Source organism: Panthera leo, chromosome B4 (assembly GCF_018350215.1).
Source record: "Panthera leo isolate Ple1 chromosome B4, P.leo_Ple1_pat1.1, whole genome shotgun sequence".
NCBI lineage: Eukaryota > Metazoa > Chordata > Mammalia > Carnivora > Felidae > Panthera > Panthera leo.
In genome coordinates this window covers 57,491,876-57,516,513 of record NC_056685.1, presented here as the reverse complement: position 1 = coordinate 57,516,513, position 24,638 = coordinate 57,491,876, and the positions used below count along the sequence as shown (strand labels likewise).

The 24,638-nt window shown below is 38.7% G+C and overlaps 1 protein-coding gene across 11 annotated transcripts in view; it reads left to right on the top strand.

The window, feature by feature from the left end:
- Positions 1 to 24,638, top strand: part of SOX5 (SRY-box transcription factor 5) — a 1,003,938-nt gene that overhangs the window by 163,681 nt on the left and 815,619 nt on the right. For 9 of the 11 annotated variants that reach the window (XM_042946059.1, XM_042946058.1, XM_042946055.1 and 6 more), the window contains one exon: positions 14,725 to 14,801. The gene's annotated coding sequence lies outside the window, so the exon portion shown is untranslated. Of the gene's footprint in view, positions 1 to 14,717; positions 14,802 to 22,472; positions 22,581 to 24,638 lie in introns of those variants that run through there. The other 2 variants (XM_042946060.1, XM_042946064.1) reach the window with 2 other exon arrangements.

Here is a 24,638-nt window from a genome sequence, read left to right as displayed (position 1 = left end):
TATAGAAGTCAGCAACCCAGGACACAGAGCTGGGTGAAAGGTGGGCTTGCATCTTGGTTTGAAACACAAATGATTATGCATAGCTCTAGAACCGAGACCAGTAGAGGAAAGTTAAAATTGGATGTTTTACACCAAGATGAAGGGCATTTGGGGGCGCCTGGATGACCTAGTCATTTAAGCGACCGACAGGCTCAGGTTATGATCTTGTGGTTCTGAGTTGGAGCCTCTCATAAGGCTCTTTGTTGTCAGCATGGAACCTGCTTCAGATCCCACTTCAGATCCTCTGTCTCATCTCTCTCCACCCATGCCCCGCTCATGCACGCTCTTGCTCTCTCTCTCTCTCTCTCTCTCTCACACACTCTGTCTCTCTTTCAAAAATAAAGACATTTAAAAAAAAAATTTGAGCCTTCCAGTCTGTCAACATGGATTTACTTATTTAAAAAAAATGAAGTGCATTTTGATCTCTGGATAGAGTTGTACGGAGTCTGAGATGACTATAGAGAAATTACATAGAGGATTCTAGTTTGAAGTGAAGAGTTGAATTAATTACCTCAGAAATTTCCTTTGCAACTCCAAGTTTCTGCTTCTAATCTCTGGCATATTGGCAGCGACTGTATTATCACTTGGCTAGCTGTGGTTTTAGAAGTTCAAGATTTGGGCTGGGCTAATAGAACATGGAAAAGAAGGTACATTTTGATGAGAATGAAAAAGCAAAGGGAATGTTATAAGTATGGGGTGTTCGCCTTGAGATCAGCTTCACTGACAAATAAATTGAACTCTAATGTGGTCAGAGGCAGGTCTGAGGAAAGAAGTGGCAGAAGAAAAAGAAGCTTGTTGTCAAGGAAGATGTAAGATTTGGAGAAATAAAATTTGCCTACTTAACTATTTTACTGATTATGTATTTTAGCCCTACTTTTCTTTTTAGTTTAAAATGACAGTAAAAATATGGCACTTTAATATTCTAAGAAAATTATAGTCGGCTTTCACGAGCATGAAAGATGTCAAAGAAGCGTGTGTGTCTTCTCTCCCGTGTGTTTCAGTAGATTTCCTTCCGGATTTGTAGAGGGGGTGCTAGATCGGCCATGGAACCCACATCTGACTCTGTGCTGGCCAGGAGGCACACTTTATGTCACTCTTCACTCCTTTTTATAAACGGGATCTAGAGGGTTGGGATATGGGGTGAAAGTGATAGGAGAAGAAATGGAAACTTACTTGAGTGATTGTGTTAATGGAGATGCTACATTTGGCAACCCTACCGTCTGCAGGCTACTTACGTTGAGGAATTTAGGGGAGTTATTTGATGAGATGGTTTTCTAAACTTGGTACTTTTACTTTGTGCCATGTTTTATATCTACTACATTAAATATATAGCAGTATAATCATTTACATGGTCCATTGCCAAAACACAGAAACGATGATGCTCATTTACAACCGTGGACAATATCCAAATAAACCACTGATTATGTCCTGCCAACTTGAGTGGATATAGGATTTGGAAGAAATACTGAAGACTGTGGAAGTATATTTTCTATTTTAATTTGTTTCTGGACATCCAGATACATATCATAAATACTTGATTAGATTGGTTGGATTTTTAGAAATGTAACTTTTTTCCTTTCAATATTTTGTACAGTAATTTTGCTCTTTACTAAAGGCCAATAGTTTTAGATTACTTTTTATTTCTACAAGTGCTATATTAATTTTTATTAACCAGCAACTCAAATTATTGTCAATTCATTGTCATGGATGATGTTTCACTGGAATAGGGCATTTAATTTGGTAGAGGACATTTAGTATAGGATTATTGTTCAGATGGACATTTCCCACTTACATGACAAGTACCCAGGAGTAGAACTTTCTCAATTGCTTCCAATTCCCCATATTTATGTACATTTTATTCTTCGCTGTTGTTTTTGATTTCACAATGAAATAGAAGACATTTCTGTATAAAGTTCTTTCATGAGACATTTGGCTTGGGTGTAACAAATATTTATGAATAATATGGGGTTAATATTAAATGATTTAATACATAGAGCACACAGAGTCTGATATGTAGTATTATAAAAGTCATACACAAGGCCTGGGATGTAGTAGAGCTTAAGAAAAGATAGCTATGATGGTGATGATGATAATGACTATAATGTAATTAATATACAGTTCTCAAAGTCATTTTTACACAGTGATTTAAAGGTCAAGTCATATAATTAAGAACTTTAAAACATAAAATCTTTTATTTTTAAAATTTTACATAAATCTTGAAGCTGAAACATAAAATGTGCTCAGTATGAGGTATCCTCAACAGACCTTCAGAAGCATGAGCATGTAAGTTTCCTTTCCATTCCTGGAAAAATGTGAAACATATACATCCAGGGATGGTGCTTAATATTTGTTCTGAATTATCTGATCTCCAGACCTATCAGGTCAGACGACCAAACTTAGGCTATTCCTTTAGCATTCATTATGTGCATTGACAGCATGAATTTAACTGCCTATGATTTATCAGTGTATGATCTTTAAGAAATTGTTTCTATTAAAGGCAAATGGCTGGATACGGATTTCTGTACTTTTTAAAAGGTCATTATGTTAGACCCTGCAAATTCTGTCCTTTTAAATAAAGACTCGTTCAAAAACAATTGCTTGTAGTGTTCAAGCTAGGAAAAATGTTGTTTGGGAAATATAAATTTCTGTTACATTGTGACCTCTCTCCTGAACTCCACACACACATGCCGGAATGGCTCCTTGGCAACTCCACACTGCACATCTATATGAGCCCTGGATGTGCCCTTCACACCTGTTTCCCTGGAAGTCTTTCCTTGGCCCAGGTAAAGGAAAATCCATTCTTCTCATTGCTCAGACCCCAAAACTTTCATCATCCTCGACTCCTATCTTTCACTTATACTCCACCTAATCCCGTGGCAAAACTCTGTCAGCATGACCTTCAACATATTTCTAAGCTCTGAGGACCTTTCCTCATCTCCACTATTTCCAGTCTGGTCCAAGCCACCATCATTTCCGCTTGCGGCTGTAGGCTTCTAACTGGACTCCTGCCTTTGTTCCCCTTCAGTCAGTTTTCATACGGCAGCCAGGGTGATCCTTTACAGTGTAAATCAGATTAGTCATATTCTGTCCTTCTCTGCTCCAGACCCTGCAATGGCTTCCTTCTTCAGTGGAGTCCTTAACTGCGACCCTCATGGAGCAGAGTCAGCCCCTATCCTTCTGTTTGCTGAGTTCACCTTCTGCTTCTCCTCCTCTCACTCACTCCGCAGTAACCATACTGCCCATTGGTCTTTCTCTAACAGGCTGGGCACCACCCTTCTTAAGGCTTTTGCATTCTACAAGGTTTCCTCTACCTATAATGCTCTTGCTCCATTACCGAATTAGTCATACCAGCCCTTCCTTCAGGTCTTGACTCAAATGGCACCTTCTCAGTGAGGCCCTTCCTTCTCCTCTAAAACTTTATCTAGCACTTCCCTAAACACTTTCTATCACCTCTTTAATCTTTGTCCTTAGCCCTTTTCTAACTAACATAGCATAATATCAATTCATTTATCTTTTTTTTTTTTTCTCCCCGAGTAGAATGTTAGCTGTACGAGGGCAAGGAGGTGGTTAGTTTTGTTTACCGCTCTATCTCTGGAGCCCAAGTTAGTTCCTAGCAAATGGAGACATTGTACAGATATATGTTGACTAAATGAATAATTCAAGGTTGATTTTGGCTGGTGTTCTATATTTATGGTTACAGAAAGTATAAATAATGCACATTGTTTTCTTCTTGAATTCCATATAGGCAGCTTTGTGGTTAAAGTCAAATTCTTACTAAATTATTTTTTTCCTCCCACTCTCCCTGACGTATTTGTTTAATTAACTACAAGTCTTTTGAATTTATTTATCCAACTTTTATTGAACACCAAACTGTATGCAGGCCACTGGATGAGGCTCTTAAGAGACATGATCCACTTAAAAAAATTTTTTTTAATGTTTATTGATTTTTGAGAGAGCGAGAGAGCGAGCGCAGGCGAGCATGAGTGGCGGAAGGGCACAGAGAGAGGGAGACACAGAATCTGAAGCAGGCTCCAGGCTCTGAGCTGTCAGTACAGAGCCCCATGTGAGGCTCAAACTTACCAACCAACCGTGAGATCCTGACCTGAGCTGAAGTCGGATGCTCAACTGACTGAGCCACCCACGCGCCCCATGATCCACCTTTAAAGGATACTTACAATTTAGTTAGTAAGGCAAAACTAGCAAATAATCCATGTAGAAGGGCTATTTTCAAATATAAGAGAAAGCTGTTTAAGAGGGATTCAGGGGCACCTGGGTGGCTCAGTTGGTTAAGTGTCCAACTTCGGCTCAGGTCATGATCTAACAGCTCATGAGTTCGAGCCCCATGTCGGGCTCTGAGCTGACAGCGTGGAGCCTGCTTGGGACTTTCTGTTTCCCTCTCTCTGCCCCTCCCCTGCTCCTGTGCTCCGTTTCTCTCTCACTCTCTAAATAAATAAATAAATTAAAAAAGAACCATCGATTTAATAGCCATGTGTATATGCATTGTACTTCTGTACTCTGTACATATGTACAGAGAAACATACCTTTCACCTGATTTATCAGGGCCTGCCTAACTGAAAGAAACATTCCCAATCTATCAACCTTGGGTAACAATCTGTATTAATATTAAAAATAGACACATATTTAATTATACTTCCTCTTTATGAGACAGGATGTTCTGGTTGGTTGTTTGTTTTGATTTTTAGTTTGTCAACAACTAAAGCTGCCGTTTCATCTGCAGCAGTGTCTGGCTTTTTGAGAATTTGTTGTGGCCAGACTGCCCTTTTGCTATTTGTAGCTGAATGAGCATTTCTGTACTTCCCAAGATACAGTTCTCACACCAGGAATGCATGCCTTTCACAGCCCGGACTGTTCTTGTGCCTTCTATCTGAGATGGCCACCTCAAGTAAAAATCACACCAGTGCAAAGTCTGCAGACTAATTTTCTCAGTCTGTTGCATACCACCCTGTACATGCCCCCCTTTGAAAGTTTTACTTGTGCCCAACTTTGGTGGAAATTTCCAAGACTCTCTTTCTGATTAGTTGCCTATTAGTCAATGAAATATAAACCTGAGTTGTTTTTTCTTCCTTTATCTTTATTTAGGTAAAGCTGGACACACAGACCATGCACTATAAACAGTTTGATATCATCATCGTGTTGAACTTAGCCATCGAATTCTTTGGTTTTCCTCAGTGTATTCTTTTGCTCATTCTGCTTTCCTTTTTCAAAATATTTCAAGAGAATGGGACAATTAAAAATGCTTGCCCTTGAAAAGAAAAGCATCATGAGTCTCTGTTTGAGAATGGGGTTTATCTCTGGGTTCTATGAGCTAGATGCACACTAATTTACAGTGCTGGAACCAAATGGGTTGAAAATCCTTGTTTTCCCACCAGATGGGTTATTTTAAAATATCACAAAACTTCTGAGGTTATTTACATTACAAATGTGCTTCTTCGCACACATCAAGAATTGAGTACCATGTTTTGACAGTAACTCCTTTATGAAATTATATGTTGCGCAAGTAGAGTAAAATTCAAGTCATTCTCAAGGGAGCAGGCTTATGAATCTGGATGAGGTCACACCTCTTTAAAGATGCAGTTTGATAATCCGACATCAAAACAAAGGAATTCTGTTAATCCTCTCACAAAAGTGCAAATTGCTAATCAGATCCCTGGGCTGGGCTGGCAGCTTGGTAAACAATGAGCTTGGCAGAAGAGCAACTTTGGGCGGATAGATAGCTGAGAAGCTTGGGGTACCAACTTTGCCCCTGTGTTAGCCCAGTTGGGCCTGTTGTTTCGAAACAATTATGTTTGTCAATGGAGGTGGTTCTTGCGGTTATTGTGTTCTTGTGCTTTTCTCTTTCCATGTTAATGATGATGCAAATCAATCTTCCTGTCTTTCAGTTCACTTCGCTGGTGTATAGGCTACTATGCCCCTATATTCTTTTCACTTGGATGCATGTGTCTTTGAATTTTCATTACACATTCCTTTACAAGCCCAGAGGGTTTTCCCTCCTTCCCACAAAGAGTGTGGTGGTATTTGAAAAAAAGAAGAAAAAATCCTAAGCCAACTGAAAAAGAGTGTCTCTTCTAGAAGGTGTAATAGTTAGGATATTTATTTATTTATTTATTTATTTATTTATTTATTTATGATGAAACCTGATTTGAGGTGGCTTAAAAGAAAAAGCTGAAATGTGTTGGGTGAAGGAATACAAAGAAGGCAAGTAACCAAATTGGGGGAAGGCAGGAATGGCTTCTGAGGACTGGCCTAGGGAGAAGTTGGGACCATGGAGTCCTCCTCTTTCAGGGTTTGATCCCTTTGCCTTGTCTCCCCGTCACTTTAGATAGCGACTTTACTCTTTCTTGCTGCAATAGAGATTTCTCCCTAGGGGAGGAATGTCTCCATGGATGCCAGCTCAGGAATTTCATAGCTTGCTGCTTTTTCCATCCTACTTAAATAAAATATCTCAGGGAAGGACTCTGATTGGCTTTGCTTAGATCAGGTGCTTGTCCTGGACCCTGTGTATACATAATTTCTTATTTGTCAGAGTGTGGAATGTGCTCGCTGCTTGGTTTACTGTGTCTTCTTCAGGTTTATTGAAGTATGTAACAAGCCTGGAAAATTATAAACTCTGATGACTGTCTCAGCAAGTGAAATTATTTTGCTCATCTCAGTGCCACTCTTTTAGCTCTCGCTCTGTTTCACCCTCTTGGCATTTCCAACTTTCACCCAAACATGACTAAGAATTAACGTGAAAGTGAGAAGTATAACTTCTTCATTTTAGAAGGGGCTTCTCGTTAAGAGAGTGCACTATTTTGAATACTTCCAGCTAGTTGTGTGTCTTCTATTAAGAGAGTGTTTGGACATTATTTGGGTGCAACGTGTGTGTTGAGAAGGAGTGAAAATTATAGTTTTGGTTGTGGTGTTGTCTTCCACTCAGTGAGAGCAGTGCACTTTTGCTGCAGTACAGTCTGGGCTACGGTTGGCATATTGGTTTTCAGTCAGACGAATGATACAGAACACGACAAATCTACATCTATAAGAGGAGAAACACATTAAATGGACAGGTCTGGGGTAGAGGCTGCCCTGGTGGGGCCATGCTACCCACAGCCATAGCTTTCTGAATAAGAGCACTGTCTTTTTAAAAGCAATAGGGGGTGCGGATTGAGGGAGTGCTCACAGCGGTAAGTATAACACAGCTGTGCTCTGTTTATGCTTCGGCTACAATAAAAAAGCTATAAAATGTGAGATGTCATAGCTCCACTTTGCTTTATTTATACTATTTCCTCTGAGCTCTGTCACACTGCACATTCATCTGCTAAGTTGCAGCAAGAATGGAGATTAAAATATCACAGCTCAAAATAGGAGTCAAGCGGAAGGAGATTCATCATAGCCCTATTAAAAATATGTAAATATGGGAATGAAGTCATTTTAAAGCCATACAGCGCTGCTCCTCCTTTATGAGTTGAGATCCCTTGTGCAAGTGGTGGGCCATGCAAGGGACAGAGCTGGGGCACTTGTTCACCATTTCTTCCACCCATGGAAATCCTTTTAAGATTAAAGACTGTTTGAATTGCAAATTATGCATGTTTTCCTATAATCATGCCTAAATTAATAATGGCAGGAAATCTGATGTGAAACAAGGAAATAAAAGATTTGGTAATTAAAGATTATATATTGTTCACTTAATGAGAATTATTAAAATTAATATATGGAATCTCCTTTTTGACCTCAATTATGAATGACGTCTGAGAAACCTCCAGAAGTGTCCCTGGATAGGAAAAGTTCCAAGAAGGAAACTGAGACTTGGAGACATGGTCTAGCTTTCCAGAATCCAGTTACTAATGATAAAGTGAAGGTGGGAAGCTAGGGTTCCTCCCTAAAACTCTGCTAGTAAATGACTTCACATTTCTTTTATCTCTAGTCCTGACAAAAACTTCCTTTCTGCTATCTATATGGTGTGCTTAGGAGAGTAAGGAATGGACTTTTTAGATGAGTAAATCTCCAGTGGTATTTATTAGCAAGCCTTTTATGTTCTCTTCTGTGTACACACAGAATGTTTTGGTCTCCGTATTGTCCACATGTGCCATCAGAGTAGTAATAAAGACCAACATTTGCTAAGTACTTACTGGCTGCCAGGAAGGGTCCTATGCGTTTGCTTTGTACTCATTATTTTACTCCTCACAACAGCCCTTTGCAGTTGGTGTTATTCCTCATATCTTGTAGACATGGAAACTGAGGCGAGGATCACACAGCTGATGAGTGAGAACAGGAATGTAAACCTAGCAGGCTGGCTTCAGAGCTGGCACTCTCAGCCCTAATGGCCTTTCCAAAAGGATTAGAAATCACCAGGAAGAGCACCAAGCTGGTAAAGAGCAGCCCTGGGTTCCAGGCACAGTTTTGTCATTACCCTAGTAAACAAATTTTCCTCACCTACAGAATGCAGTGAGGAAATGATCCTGTTTTTACAGTTTCACTTTGTGTGTGTTTCTGTACTACTGCCTCTTGAAAATAAATTTTTTGAGCAATAACATTAGAAGATACTGCCTCCTTGAAGTAGAAATGTTAGAAGAGCAGGTGAGCCTTTGGAAGTTGTTTAGGTTAGCCTTTTAGTGTGATGAATATAATACCCTGAAAGAATAAGTGACTTATCCAAGAACACTCAGCTACTTGGTAGAGAACAAAGGTAAAACCTGCAGGTCCTAGCAGCGGTTTCCTACATAATACTGCTACCTATGGAGTTATTAAATAGAACATGTGAACATTCTTGAAATTTGTGGAAGGAACCACGACACGTGTCTTAATGGCTTAAATTAGGCAAATTGCCATAGTATCTCAGATTTATAGCAATATAAGATTTTAGATCATGTGTCTTTTTGGCAGACTTCGCAAGAGGATGCTAGGAAATATGCTTTAGGCTGGCAGGGGAGTAAAGTGGCCATCTTTTTATTGGCGCTTAAGAAATTGATGTTCTTGATTTTGTTTCAGTGTTGAGTGAGGTAGCATGTGATTTAACAGGCACATGATATGCTTAGAGAATGTATAAAAGTATAAAGAAAAAAATGATTTTTATAGTGATTTGGGTAATTTACATAGAGAGATAATCTGATTAAACATTATAATAATTTTTGAGACACATCTAATAGATTCACAATTTATCCACTTACACTCTAATATACAAAGAAAATGGAGCTGTTTCTGTAATGCATTCTTATTCTGGAGTCCCTACCCTACTGGGCAGATTGACAGGCACTAAAAATAAATGCAATATAACACAAAATAACTCAGTGTCTTTGCTATCAAATCATCTCTTGCTGCTTGTTTCTCTATTTCCCCGTCCAGACCCAGGACTAGGGTGGGGTGAGAGAGGCACCTTGGGTGTAAAATGTAAGGAGGCTTCCCTCTCTGGTGGCGACCCTGTGCTTGCATGACCCTGAGGGGGATGGCTCCTTACATTTTGTGCCCTTCTAGGTGCCTCACAAACCTCACTTTCCTGCTGCCCCTCCCCTGTCCACACTAACAAAACCATCTTGAGGGGTTTATGTATCAATCATTGTGGCTGACACGGGAGTGTGGAGCACGATATCTAAGGCTGCTGGCCCTGGGGATGTCCTCTGTATCCTTCCTGGCGTCTGCTCTCTGATACTGTCTCTATCAGTAGAGGCTTCTGTTCTTGATGGTGTAGTTAGCCCCACTTAGATTTTGAACTGGAGCAGCTGCTATTGACCTACCATTACCTTGAAGTCTTTCTTCCTTTTCTCATCTCAGGGCTTTCTCAGTCTTCCTCTGTGTCACGTTTGTGTGTGTTTGTGTGTGTAGGCGGGGGGGGCATGTTGGGAATGGAGAAGATGGAGCAGAACACAGAAGTTGTCAGGTCCTTTGTACATGCACACAACCTGTGAAGAATAGCCCATTTTAACTCAGTATGCCTGGGAACCTTCCTTCCCCAGTGTTTTATTTCTCCTTCGCAGGTTAGGTGGGTACAAGACTTACAACAGGGATCCTCTGAGAGGCCTCTGACCTCCTCCATCCTCTCCCCAACAGGTGACGTCCATGAAAGAGAACTGTTAGCCCATAGGCCCTTGGATTCCTTTTATCCAGCTGACATTCTCCTGCACCACCTCCTTATAGGTTAAATAACAAGATGTGCAGAAACCCTGGCCCCTGTCTCTGAGCTCTGCATCTCTCCTTGCCCTAGACTTCTTTTCCCCTTCCTCCCTAAGTACATGAGAGTTCCTATATTGGCTCTGTCTGTGAGGATCCACATTTTGCTTGTGTTTTCTCACAGGGAATGTTTTAGAAAACTTGAAACAACTTTTCACTCTCAAATTCTGTCATTCAAGATTGTTGTCTCACTAGGTAAGCTGATTAATAGCCTCTTTGTGCTAGATAGTAGCTGACCTCCCAGCTTGCATACTGGAGTCTTCAAAGGGCCAGACCCCCAGGAGCTCATAATTGAGACAGAGGGTATATAGGGTCAGGAGGAATTATCATCACAGCATAACATAATGTAAGATGTGTGGGCTAGCACAGGCTCTCATTCTGAGAGCTAGCCTCCCAGATTAGTTCTTACTCTCAAGTTAGGATACTCTCTCCATTGTGTATATATATTGTATATCCCATCCTACAGAAGGAAGTAGATCCAGGGTTAGCTCCTCTCAAGGGGCACTACTCATTCATAATCTCTTATTGACTCTAGGAATTTGGAATGTATACACTTCTTGAATTTTCTCCCTATATTCTGCTTATGGAGGATTCAGATATGTAATCTCATGCAATTTTATTACAATATGGTCAATGTTATTATATGGTTAGGAACAGTATTTTATGGGAACACAGAGAAGGGGTGCCCAATTTGCCTAAAATTGTCAAAGAGGGCTTCCCAGAGGAGTGAAACCCAAGTTAAGGATTAAATACTAATTATAGTCAGGCACATAGGTGGCTCAGTTGGTTAAGCATTCAACTTTGGCTCATGATCTCATGGATTGTGAATTGGAGCCCTGCATAGGGCTCTCTGCTGTCAGCACAGAGGCTGCTTTGCATCCTCTGTCCCCCTATCTCTCTGCCCTCCTCCGCTTATGGGTGGGCGCTCTCTCAAAAGTAAATAAACATTAAAACATTTTTAAAAAATAGGGGGCGCCTGGGTGACTCATTTGGTTAAGCGTTGGACTTGAGCTCAGGTCATGATCTCACAGTTGGTGAGTTCGAGCCCTGTGTTGGACTCTGTGCTGACAGCTCAGAGCCTGGAGCCTGCTTCGGCTTCTGTGTCTCCCTCTCTCTCTGCCCCTACCTCACTCACACTCTGCCCCCCCCCCCAAATTAAAAAAAAAAAACATTTAAAAAACAGTCTTTTATGAATAAGACAGGAAGTATATTTTTGAAAGAGCAGAGCTCAGTGAAGAGCAGGACCTTGTCTGTCATACTTACTATCGTGTCCCTATCACCTAGCCCCGAACCTGGCATATTGTACACACTTAAATAGTTAGCATATAAGTGGATGAATAAATTTATCTTGAGGGCCATCACAGTTGGATATTTTGAGTGGGGGAACCACATGATAAGATTTGTGTTTTATTAAAAATAATATGGCATCATTGTAGTAATGAATGAAAAGAGAATGAGACGGGGAGCAGCTGTGGCAGCAGGTTCTATGAAGACTCTCGGGAGATTCCTCTTAAGTGACCTCCAACCTCTTTCTAGATACATAGAGAGTTTGTCATTCTGCAATGAACATATGGTCGTTTCCTATGTATGTCTCAAGAAGGCTTGAGCACTGCCTGTTCCCACCCCTTAAGATGGCTCAAGAAAATCAAGAGATAATTCACAGCATATTCAAGTTACTTTTTGAACACCTTCCATATAGGAGAGAGAGAGTTGAGGTTTCCAAATTATCTGTTTATAGGCAATAAAAACATTCCATTCTTAGTCCATACTTAGTCTTAGCTAATATGATAAAATACCATAAAGTGAGTGGCTTATAAACAACAGAAGTTTATTTCTTACAGTTACGGTAACTGGGAAGCCCATAATCAAGGCATCAGCACATTGTGTCTGGAGAGAGCCCATTTTCTAAATGGCCATCTTTTTGCAGTAACCTCACATGGTAGAAAGGAGTAGGAAGCTCTGTGGGGTCTCTTTGATAAGAGCAGGAATCCCATTCATAAGGGCTCCACCCTCATGAACTGAAGGCCCCACCTCCTAATACCGTTACATTGGGCATTAGGTTTTAACATAGGAATTTTGGAGGACACAAATATTCAGTGTATAGCTTATGGCATAGTATCTTGTCTGTATTTCTTGTTCAGAGTGGGTTTATGAATTTTCAGTATTGGCTATGGTAAACTAGGGGCTACATGGTGAATGAATCTTAGCACATAAGTGTCCCTATTTTCAGAGTGAAATTCTGAACAGAGGTCAGTCAAACATATGCAGTTTTGTTCTTGTGTTTATTAGCTTTTATTGGTGTGTGTCAAATTAGCAAAAACTTTGTGGCTTAAAACAGTGACCACTTTCTAGCTCAGAGTTCTTTAGGTCAGGACTCTAGCGTGGCATGGCTCTCTTTGCTCAGAGAACAACAGGCTGAAATCAAGGTTAGCCTGGTTGAGTTCTCATTATCTGCACATTCTTGGGGAAACAGAAATTTGCCTCCAAACTCATTCTTGTTGATAGAACTCGGCTCTTTCTGGTTGTAGGACTGTGGTCCCTATTTCCATGCTGGCTATCAGGGGTGGTCCATAGCTTCCCTGGGGGTTCTGTAGATGCTCCCCCCATCCTGAAGCCAGCAATGGTGTATTGAACCCTCTTTATGCATCAAATCTCCATCTTTCTCTGTCTTTGCCCTTTAGATCAAGATTTAAAAGGTCATGTCCACCCAGATAACCCCATTGCTTTAAAGTCTATTGTGTTATGTAATATAACCTATTCATGAGAGTCAAATCTGTCATATTCACATATCTCGGGACTATGCAGAGCATGTTCCCCAATTGGGAGGATTTGGGAGGGGCATCTTAAATTCTGCTTACCAAATTTGTGTTTATTACCTTAAAAAACCCCAAAAAACAAAAAACTACCAACAACAAGATTGTGAACAGCCTCTTGCAGAATGCAGTGTAAGCGTTTAGTAAAAGCACAAATGAAAGTGTGATTTAATTAATATTTTGTTTGAAAACTGGCACATCTTTTGATGAAGTTAATTTTCTAACATCTGACCTTGACAGATCAACTATTACTAATTTTTAGAAATTTTACTTGTTTGTGACTCATTCACTTCTGAATATTACTACCATTCACATTACCAAAACAAAACAAAACCAACAAAACATGCTTCTGCATTTATTACTGGGAGTGTGGAGGTGGGGGTGGTTTTTATTGTTTGTGAGCAACGAAAAAAATAAGACAAGGCCATAAAACACTATCACTTCAAAGTGATTTTTAATAGTGAGAGTTCTGTTAAGGTAACTTGAGTGTAAAGTAAAATATCTTTCAAAGTTTGGGGAATTTCTAGATTTAAATAAGGAAGGTACAAGAGTTTAACCAGCCGTATGATTAGTCAACTACAAACTCGGTCAACTACAAACACATTTCTCCACATACTCCTCACTTCTGACACCAACTCCCAAGTTTCAGACGTTTCTAAAACCACCTTCAAGTTTGACAATTTGCTAGAAGTATTCACTAAAACAGATGATACTCATAGTTGTAGTTTACTACAGGGAAAGGCTATACATTAAAATCTGCCAGGGGAAAAAGTATGTAAGGCCGAGTCTCAAGCTGGTAAGTATAAGGCTGAGACTGAGTCTGAGTTTGAGGCCTGCAGAACCAACCACAGAGCTTTCAGTGAGCTCTCCTGATAGAGTCAGGAGGCATTACTTTTCTAGTATCATTGTGACAGCATGCATTGTCAACTAGGCAAGCTCACTTGAGACTTTGGCATCCAGAGTTTTTATTGGGATGCAATTACATACTGCCCAAGTTGTTGACCTTTAGTCTCCAGCCCTTCCCAGATGTCACTATGGGTTGATACCTTTAATCTCCAGTTCCTTCTAGAGGCAAAACTGATACTGCATGGCCCCAATCCCCCATCCAAAATCACACTGTTTGACTGTTGTGTGGCCAAAGCCCTCAGGCAAGCAAAGACACTCCTGCCAGATGTGACACATGGAGGCCCTAGAGATCACCTCTCTGTAGCCAAAGACAAAGCCAGATCTTTCCTTGGATAAGGTCATTCTTCACCACACAGAAAAGGAGGGAGGGAAAGAGTCATGAATGCAAATAGTAGTTATCATTTATTGAGGGCATCCTATGTATCAGGCAGTATGCTAAGCATTGTAAATAAGATATAAACCATGTAAATAAAATGATGGTGGAAACAGGATTTAAATCTATGTCTGCCTAACTCAAAAGTACATGATTTCAAACACTTTATTGCCTTCACCAAACCCAAAGGACAGCAAGAGTGTATAATAATAATTTAAAAGCAGTTATTCTTGAGAATGGTTTTCAGAATAAAGTTGTCATTCAAATGTATAAGAACGTGCACTGCTATTTTAATAATGTAGGATACAGAGGAAGAGGATTAATGTATAGAATGGTTATGTCATTGAACTCATTCCTTCCAAATGGATTCTAGTCAGCACTTTATCATTGAATTAATTCAAACACATTTATGGGGGATGCCTTATATCTCAGGTGCTGTGCCGGCCACTGGTAACCCAAAGATGATGATAAATAAGTTCCTGTCCAGAAGGAGCTAGCGATCCACTGGGGTATGTAAACTCTTTCTTTTATTATTTTTTTAACATTATGTCAGTTTTAAGCAAAATAGAGTGCAATATGTAAGAAATATTTTGCGGATGAATTTTGCAAGCATTTGGAACACATTTTTTTTTTTTTTTGACTGGGTGAGCTAATGATAAAGTTACCGATTTGGAGATAGTTGTGCATATGACTATCAAATAAGTAAACTCAGGTTCAATCGTTTTATATATTCTTTAATAGTAGGATAGATCTTTAAAAAGTAAAACTACTTCAGAAATAAAACCAACAACATAGCACTGAGATTTGTGTGCCTTTCCTACTTATAATAGTATGTGAGAGAAATGAAGGGAGAATAGGAATGTCACCAGAACACATCATACATAACAGCAATGTGCATTTCTTCTTCACAATTGTCATGTTGATACTTTGCTTTTCACTGGTTACTTTAGCGATAATTTTCACCTTTCATTTTCTTCTACTTAACTGATTTTTCCAATTGAACAAAGTCTATACTGGGATAAAATAGGATTCCCTATTGGGGCGCCTGGGTGGCTCAGTTGGTTAAGCATTTGACTCTTGACTTTTGGCTCAGGTCATGATCTCTTGGTTCGTGAGTTTGAGCCCCGCATTGGGCTCTTTGCTGACAGCATGGAGCCTGCTTAGAATTCTGTCTCCCTCTCTCTCTCTTCATCCCCTGCTTGTTTTCTATGTCTCTCCCAAAAATAAATAAAAATAAACTTAAATAACAAGTATAAACAATCGGATGTTGATATTTGGCAAATACGTATTTTATTTAAATTATACTTTACAATGGTCCATGCTTACAACACACCATGCAGTATGCTCGGAGTGGTCCTGAGGCAATAAGTACAGCAAATGCAGTAATATACATATAAAATATTACATTCTAATTATATCTTATATATTTTATAGCTTAATGTAGTGGAATAGAATTAGAAAATAAAATAAATTTATGAGTACTTGATGTCCAGTAGTTCACACTGATGCTGCACAACACTAGCAACAATATATATGGAAATATTTAATACATATATTAATATGCTATCTAGATTAAGCATTATAAGTGCTGAGAGTGCAGTTGTGATCATTTTAAAATGTGAGAAACCCAAGAAAAAAACCTGTCCTTTTTTTTTTTTTTTGCAATATGATTTTAATTTTTAAAAGCATTTAATTTTGTAAACCATATCCATCATCTTTGCATAGATAAATGTTGTGGCAATTTTTTGAATGAGCATTTTGGTTCCCTAAAGAAATTATGGATACGCTATAAATTTATAAATGAAAGGCCATTCATCAGAGTTATAAATATGAGTGGTTCTTGTGCTGATGCCCACGTAAACTTAAAGTGGTTTAATTTCTATCGGCTTTTGAGTACAGTTAGTACAACGAAAGAATATAGATACTGTCATACTTACATGTTGTCATATCATTGGCCAAATGGGGAGAACGGCATGAAATATTTTTTGAATAGCATGGCATTTCCTTGAATTATTGCTGGCAATAGAACATAAATCAACCTTAATGATGGATATTCCAAAGATGTTTATTAATCTATTCATTTAATCTGAAATACTCACTCCTAGCATTTATAGAGCCAGTTCAAAAGAAGTGGCGTGCTTCTAAACCCTAACTGTTACTTTTAGGGGCCCCATAATTATGTCAGCTAAGTCTGGTTGGAATGCAGATTAAAATGCATGAAAATCCTTTGTTCCTAATCTATGCTAAAGATATTTGCCTAACTGAAATATGTTTTCTCGTATATGTCTAATAAAAATTTCAATTTGGTCCATCATTGGTGAAATTTACAATATGGCCTCTATTTGAATCTTCAGTTTTTAAAGTCTGTTTTCCTCCCTCCTATCCCCCCTGCCCCAAATTACAAGATAATCCTGTACTTTGTATAGTTTGACAGAAAAGGGCTGGAAAACTGGCCAAATTCCTGTGCATTGAATTAAGATATTGCATATGGCATATGATTTTGAGCACATGTAAGGAGACAGGTAGGATGGACAGATATAAAGATACTGAGAGTGGAATTCTTATTAGATAGCATAGGTCAGAGAAAGCCAGTAGCAGTTAAGCTGAAGAAGGAAGAAGTCAGCTCTGCGTATGTTGGGGAGAAAGATGGTATGAATGTGCATGCATGTCTGTGTGTTGTTTACTAAAATATGGGAAGTCTAGGCATAGAGCTAACTTATGTATTAAAATAATGTGAGCAGGACTCAGCTTCTCTCCATTTCTTTGCTTCCACTAATACAGCATCAGTCTTGGCTTCATTTGCGACCAAGATGGTGGCATTGGCATTGCTGAGTATTAGCATCCCCTTGGGCTTTATTCAGATCAAACTGGAAAAAGAGAGCCTCTTTCCCGGAAGCCTTATCAAAAGTCTCTTTGTGCTAATTGGTTTTGATTAAATCGCAGACTAATCCTGCACACCCCTCTTGGAGCAAGAGAAAGAGTCAGCTTTATCACTTTCCATGGACTAGGCACTAGGATTGCCTCCCAGAGGGAAATGGGGTACTTGTAACAGAATGAGGGTATATGGATGGTAGGTAGCAAAAAAAAAATAAATAAATAAATTACTGCCAGAAAAAAAAACCCCACAATGGGTATATACACGTGAAACTTTACGTATAATTACAGAAACCTATAGATTTCCTAACAATACATGGATTCTAGGTTAAGAAACTCTAAAAAGTAATACTTGAATCTATGCCTTCTGTAACAAACAAAAAACAGTATTGATATCCATAGCTGTCTAAGGAAAATAAGCTTTTACTTTGATTGTTTCCTGAATAAAGACACAAAATGAGTATAATCTATAACTACCTGTTTGATAATATCAAATTAACAACGATAAAGAAGTTGTATTTTCTTGTTAGCTAAAGTAGAAATGAGTGGTTCACCCTGAAGGTGGTTCTGTAACTATTGTTTTGTATAAGGAAAAAGAGCAAAAACCTCTCTCTCTCTCTCTCTCTCTTTTTTTTTTTTTTTTTTTTTTGAGAGAGAGCATGAATAGGGAAGGGGGAGAGAGGGAGGGAGAGAATCCTAAACAGACTCCACGCTCAACATGTAGCCTGACAATGGGGTTCAACCTCACATTGTGAGATCTGAGGCAAAATCTTTTATTCAAGATAAGAACTTTAAACAGGCAACATTGGGAGACTTCTATTAGGAAAAAAAAGTTTTCCAATATTGGGTCGATAACTTTTATTGCTCTTGGGACCTGCATTTATGTGCATCCTAAGTCCCTTCAGTTTGGTCAGTTTAATTAAAAGAAGTATCAATGAAGGAATAAAAGGCACAGCATAAGGAATGTAGTCAAGATTCTGTAATAGTGATGTAATGGGATAGATGTCAGCTACCCTTGTAGTGAGCATAGCATAATGTATAAACTTGTCCAGTCACCCAACTGTACACCTGAAACTAATGTAACATTGTGTGTCAACTATACACAAATTTAAAAAAAAACTGAAATATTATTACTCAGAAAAATATGAATCAGGTCTATGAAAATAATTTGTGATTATTTGATAATTGGTCCAAACTACCTGTTGATTTGCCTCTTTTGTTTGTTTTTCACTCAATTTTATTTTGGAACGTGTTGGTGAAGTCAGTTATTTCCTTAAAATTATTTTTAATTGAAATATCTTAGGAGAATCGGTAGAAATTATAGGTCAATCACTGGAAAATAGGGATACTTTAAAAATACTTGGGGCGCCTGGGTGGCTCAGTCGGTTGAGCGTCCGACTTCGGCTCAGGTCATGATCTCATGGTCCGTGAGTTCCAGCCCCGCGTCGGGCTCTGTGCTGATGGCTCAGAGCCTGGAGCCTGTTTCAGATCCTGTGTCTCCCTCTCTCTCTGCCCCTCCCCCGTTCATGCTCTGTCTCCTCTGTCTCAAAAATAAATAAACGTTAAAAAAAATTAAAAAAAAAATACTGACATAGTGATTATGTACTTCTCATTAATATTGGTTACAAGAAAAGCTTTTAATAATGTGGGCAGTAACATAGCAATTGTCAAGATAACAGTCATCATTATGCCTTACTTTTACATGGATTCTCAATTTTTTGACAAGAAGGAGTTAGCCTGGGATATTAAGTTGCATCACTGAGCACAAAAGGAGTTTTTCTTCATAAGTGAATCAAAATACTCCTCAAAAATGGAAAAGAATTCCGTGGTTGCCAGATATTTTTATTTTTTATTTTTATTTATTTATTTTTATTTTAGGGAGAGAGAGGATAGAGAGTACGAGTAGGGCAGAGAGAAACAATATTAAGCAGGCTCCATGCTCAGTGTGGAGCCCCATGCGGGACTCAATCCCACAACCCTGAGATCATGACCTGAGCTGAAATCAAGAGTTGGATGCTTAACTTACTGAACCACCCAGGCGCCTTGGATGCCAGATAAGTTTTAGAGAATAAACATGGTAATTGAAGATGGGTTTTCTGTGCCACGTTTTGTCTCTTTCAAACAAGCAAAAACCTTCTCAGGTTTTAATACTCTTCCTCATGAATGGATAGCCTTTTTAACCAAAATCTTATGACTAAAGTGACCAAATCTTATGATACAAGTGACTGATGACTTAAGACTAAAGTGAATTGTCACTGCTCCGTGTTCAGTTCAGTATTGTCAGTTGTGGAGAAGGACATTCTATTTTTCCCTATCGATTAATGCTACTGAAATGCTACAGCTATTTCAAAAGGTGTCCACCTTGTTTCAAAATATTTCTGCAAAGGCCATAATATACCTGGCTTTCCAGATTGACATGTTATTATTTTTAAAAACTCCTCCTGAAAACCTCAGTTTGCCACCAGTTCTTCTTGACTTGAAAAGTTCGTGGGTCCATTATTGCTGTGTGTGTATGGTTTTTGTTTTGTTTTGCTTTCTAGATTATAGCAGATCTTTACACGGTGTCAATTATCTGTGAATAGGAAACAGCAGGTAGTTCATTCATTGAAAACTGGTTTACAGATTTTCTTGCTATACATTTGCTTGCTTCTCAGATTCAGTTTTAGACCTAACCAAGATAGAGAATTGCTTATCTGCATGGTAGTATTAGTCATCAGTGGAGTTTAGAGAAATGAGGTTTGTAAAGAACAAGCTTTTTAAAATATATAATTTAAAATGTTGTTATTCTTCCATTTTGGTTAAAATCAATCCATGGATATTTTTAAGGTTGTAAGTTAAAGCAGGAAGAATGTGTCACTCTTGTAATGCTTTAGCTAAAGACAAAAGATAGAGTACCAAAATACCGTAAGAGCAATTGAAACTATATATTGTTCTTACATGATGTCCAATTCAGCTGTGTAGGTGTGAGTTTCAGATAAGATTGAATGCTTTTAAAGACGTGAACAGTCAAAGCATTCCCTATTATTTATTTTGAGGGCTTTTTAAGGAGAAGGAATGGGCTTAATCTGAGACCCCAAAGCATACATTTCCAAAGACAGCTGCCTGTCTGAATAAGGAATGAGCTAAGGAGTGAACAGGAGAAAATCCACATACATATTTGAGTTTCACTTTAGAACTTTTGATAGCTTTGGTCACTGATTGGAATTTTTCTCCAACTAGAAGTCAAAGAGACAAAGCAGGTAATCTACATAATCTTTCCCACATTTTCTAAAAGTGCCTGTAGATGAAAACATGTCAGACAATTGGTCAAATAGGGCCTAAAGTTTTGTTTGTTTGTTTTAAATCCATTCTTTACTGAGAAGGAAATAAAAAAAAAAGCTTGAGGTTGGTGACAGACTTGGGTTCTTGCCACATTCCCAGCTTATTTCATGGACGGCTCTCTACTCCAGAGAAAGTTAATATTTTCCAGAGATGTTCCATAGGTATTCTAAATCATACTACAGACACCTGCTCCTTTATATGGATATGTTATCCACCTAGGATGAATCAGAGCTGATTTTTTTTTTAGTGTGCTTCCTTTCAAAAACCTCATTAATCTTAGTGTGCAGAATTTAGGGGGAAAGTTGTGTTTTGCTACTTGACACTGTTTAATGTAAATGATTTATGATTATTCCTTATGTATACACGATAGGCACTTTATAAATTGGATTGTTCTAGGAGTAACACGATACATAAATGTTATTGCTATAAATTCTGAAGTTGGCTATATATTTTTGTATCATGTAACCAGTTGACTTATAAATGCTGACTATTCCAACCTGCTCTTTCTACTCAATATTGTAAGTGGTGACTTAGGTAAGCCTGGCAGAGATATATACACAGAGGCACTCAAACTGCATGAGAGCAGGATATCCTGGCACCTCTCCAGTGTGGCTTCTGGCTGTCTTCCAGGGGTAATGGCAGAAAGAAGAAAGAATGAGAGGGGAAACTGAAACTTTATGTAGCAAAAAAAGATGAATCTAAATTATTATTATTTTTTTACCCCACAAAGTCAAGAGCCAGGTAGGAGAGAAAAGGGGAAAAAGCAGAGCAAATAGGAGAAAAGTACCAGGAAAACCAATTCAGCAAAATTTAGTTACATGCCACTTTACAGGCAAATTTCCATCACTTAAATAACATTAAATAAGGATAAAGGTAATAACAGATTAACAGCTATGTAATTGTATATTTTTGTATCTATAAATACAGTATGTATGGAAATAATAGTATTTATTTTTTTGCATTTCTGTGCATGAAGTGTTTGAGGAATGGAGTTTTATAAACCATTTGATTCTACTGGTAGATGAGACCATTTTATTATGTGTGTAATTCTGTTACACTAATAGCTCTCATTTTTTTACCATGAAAACTCATTGTGATTTTCTTTCAGGGATCTGAAAGAATTAGAAAAAAACCCCTCTGAATAATCGGTCACTTTATATCTGAGTAATTGCTAAATACCAAACTCATCTAAAATGTCGAGTTACAGAGGAAGGAATAATACCCATATAACTGACTGTCAGATTCATAGCGATTTTCTGCTGACTCCTGGTATTGACTGCTTACCTGATCACACAGTCCTGGCATTGGAGCTGATTTGAATTGCTCTATGCCCTAATTTGTGTAAAGAAGAACTGGGCTGTGAAGAATTCTATTGTGTTTATAGTGTCTATTCTGATAGTGATTTTATCGCCCGTTTCATAGGCTGCTTCAGTTGATTCCCTTCCCCCATGCCCGACTAAGTAGTACCATCTACACAATTGATCTGGTTGTCCATGAAGTCAGTTCAAATCAGCTGTTACGGTGGCTAAAAATACAAGATCAATAATTTTAAGACTTGAGGTGCATATCCTCCACAAAAGGACTAAATCTACTAAATCTCATCAGGCAATCCCACGTGAAAAGATTATGAGACTGAAACCACATGTGTGTGACTTGTAGTAACAAACATTATTTATTTGGCTATTACACTGAAGGAAATCTCCTAATTTGCTCCTTTATTACTTCTGGAATACATTTTTAATTGTCATACTTTCTGGAGCTATCCTGGTGCATGCATTGGAAAGAATATGCATATGCAGATATCTCTGTATCTGTAGGCACTATAGTCAAAACAACTTATTTGCCTAGCTGCGAAGCTGGCTTACTCACCCACTCACAAACTCCCAGAGGAAATAGGGCAAAAAGGTCAAGTAGAAGCAATAAGCCAATGATCTGTTACACAAAAGTTACTTAAGAAGTTCTGAGTGGCACTGCTCATCTTCTAGAAGGGAGATCACTGCATTCCCTGCTCATCCCTGTGTCATCAGCAGTAGCTTTGGATTCGTTTTTGAGGAAGAAAGCCCGTTTCTACATTGCTGCTGCTATACACTCAGGTAAGCTGGATTGAAATCCCAGAGACACCGCTGAACCAGACTAGACTGTGGGAAGATTCTGGTGCCGAGAGAGGGATTTACAAACATCAGTTCTCTTATCCTGTAGAATCTGAACCACCATGTAAAATTCTTCTTTTTCTGAAAGGACGTTAAATTTAAATGCAAGACCTCCAGATTTAAATACACACACACACGCACGTAAAATGAGAAAAAGCCCATCACTTTGTGTTCAGTACAGAATACTTACAGTTACTATCTTTGAGGACTTTCTTTTTTTGCCAGTTATTGCTCTTTGTCTTTGCATGTAGCATCTAATTTAAGCCTCCTAAGTCCCTTGGGAACCAAGTACTATTATTATACCCATTTTTTAGCTTAGAGAATTGAGAGAGAGAGAGAGAGAGAAATTGAGTAATTTGCCATGACTCAACAGCTAGTAAGAGGTGGAGCCAGGATTCAAACCCGGGCAGAGGGATCCCCGGGGCTGACGCACACACTCCCAGGTTGACTTTGAGCAGTATGTAGTGCTTCGTTTGTGAAAAGAAGGCAGGGGAGCCATCGTTCAGCAGGAAGTAGGATTTGAGTTCTTTTTCTTGTACTAATGGTCACTGTATCTCTCTCTCAGGCCCTGTTGTGACCAATGGCAAGTCTCATTTGAGACGGCCAGTCAGAAGTGAGTAAAATAATCTATGGCCAAAGAAGAGAAAGGAATGCACTGGTTAATATGAGGATCTGACCTTAGGACCTTGCTTTCACTATTGCCACAGTAAACAAGCGAGCTAATGAACCACAGATGTTAGTGTGTCATTAGTGTCTTGCAGTTTTGTCTTCCTGGGTAGCTACCATCAAGAAGGACAGTGCCCTCTATGAATATGCATTTAGTACTAGATACAGCAATTTATGCTTTTGAACAGCACTTTATCATTTTGGTTTTGATAAATATATAAGCAATAATCAGTAGTTAGTAGTTTCAGGCTAAAATGGATGCCATTATTAGTGACTTAACAGCTCTTCCTGTGAATTCCACATGTGTCACCAAGACTGGATCATGCTACCCAGAGCTACATATAGTCAGTTTTTAGAAAAGCTCACTTCGAATGCTTCTCGTGCTGTGAACCCTTTGTTCTCAGAATTGCAGTAGTCCCTAATTTCCAAACTCTGAATATGTAAAATACAGTACTTGCACAAAAAACCTAGGAGCTGTATAGGTCAGAACATTTGTTTAAACTAATATAGAATTAGCTTTTTCAGTTCCAGCTCCCTTTTTCCTATCCATTTGCCTTGCTAATAAGGCCTCAACTTATTCCTATTCAGTTACCTTGTGCCACGATACCTCTCCTTTTTGGATTTTTTATTCTGATTTGAGCAGACCTACCTAGTTCACACAGAGGACTTCGACAATAATAAGACATAAAGGCTATTCAGTAAATAAGGACGGTGAAAACAATGAAATTTAACACAAACTAGGCAAAATAGCATCTCACAGCACAGAATTCTATTCCATTTTGAAATTGGTCTTTACAGATATTTTTCTCTGCCTGAAACATGTGTGCTGGTTCTATATATATAAGGGAATAGTGACATCCTGTGTGTAGCTAGACTAATTGCCTCTGTAATTAACCTATTTGAGAAGGAAGTTACATAGACATAAAATATCATTGAGTAGTGAAAGAGGCAATTTTATCTTACAGCAAACCTCTAACTTTACCAGAGGGTGTGGACTAAACAAAAAAACGCTGTCTCCTTCCCTTCCATCTTTTTTTCCTTCCTTCTTTTTCTTGTCTCTGTACAGTTCCACTGCCATTTCTATTTTCTCTCTACTACCTATATTTCCATATTATGAGCTAAAGATCTAGTGGTATTACGAGTGAATATTCAGTTTTAAAATAGAATTGAGGAGAGGGGCACCTGGGTGGCTCAGTCAGTTGAGCACCTAACTCTTGATTTTGGCTCCGGTCATGATCCCGTCGTGGGATCGAGGCCTGTGTTGGGCTGCATGCTGAATGTGGAGCCTGCTTAAGAGTGTCTCTCTCTGTCTCTCTCCTTCTCTCTCCCCCTCTC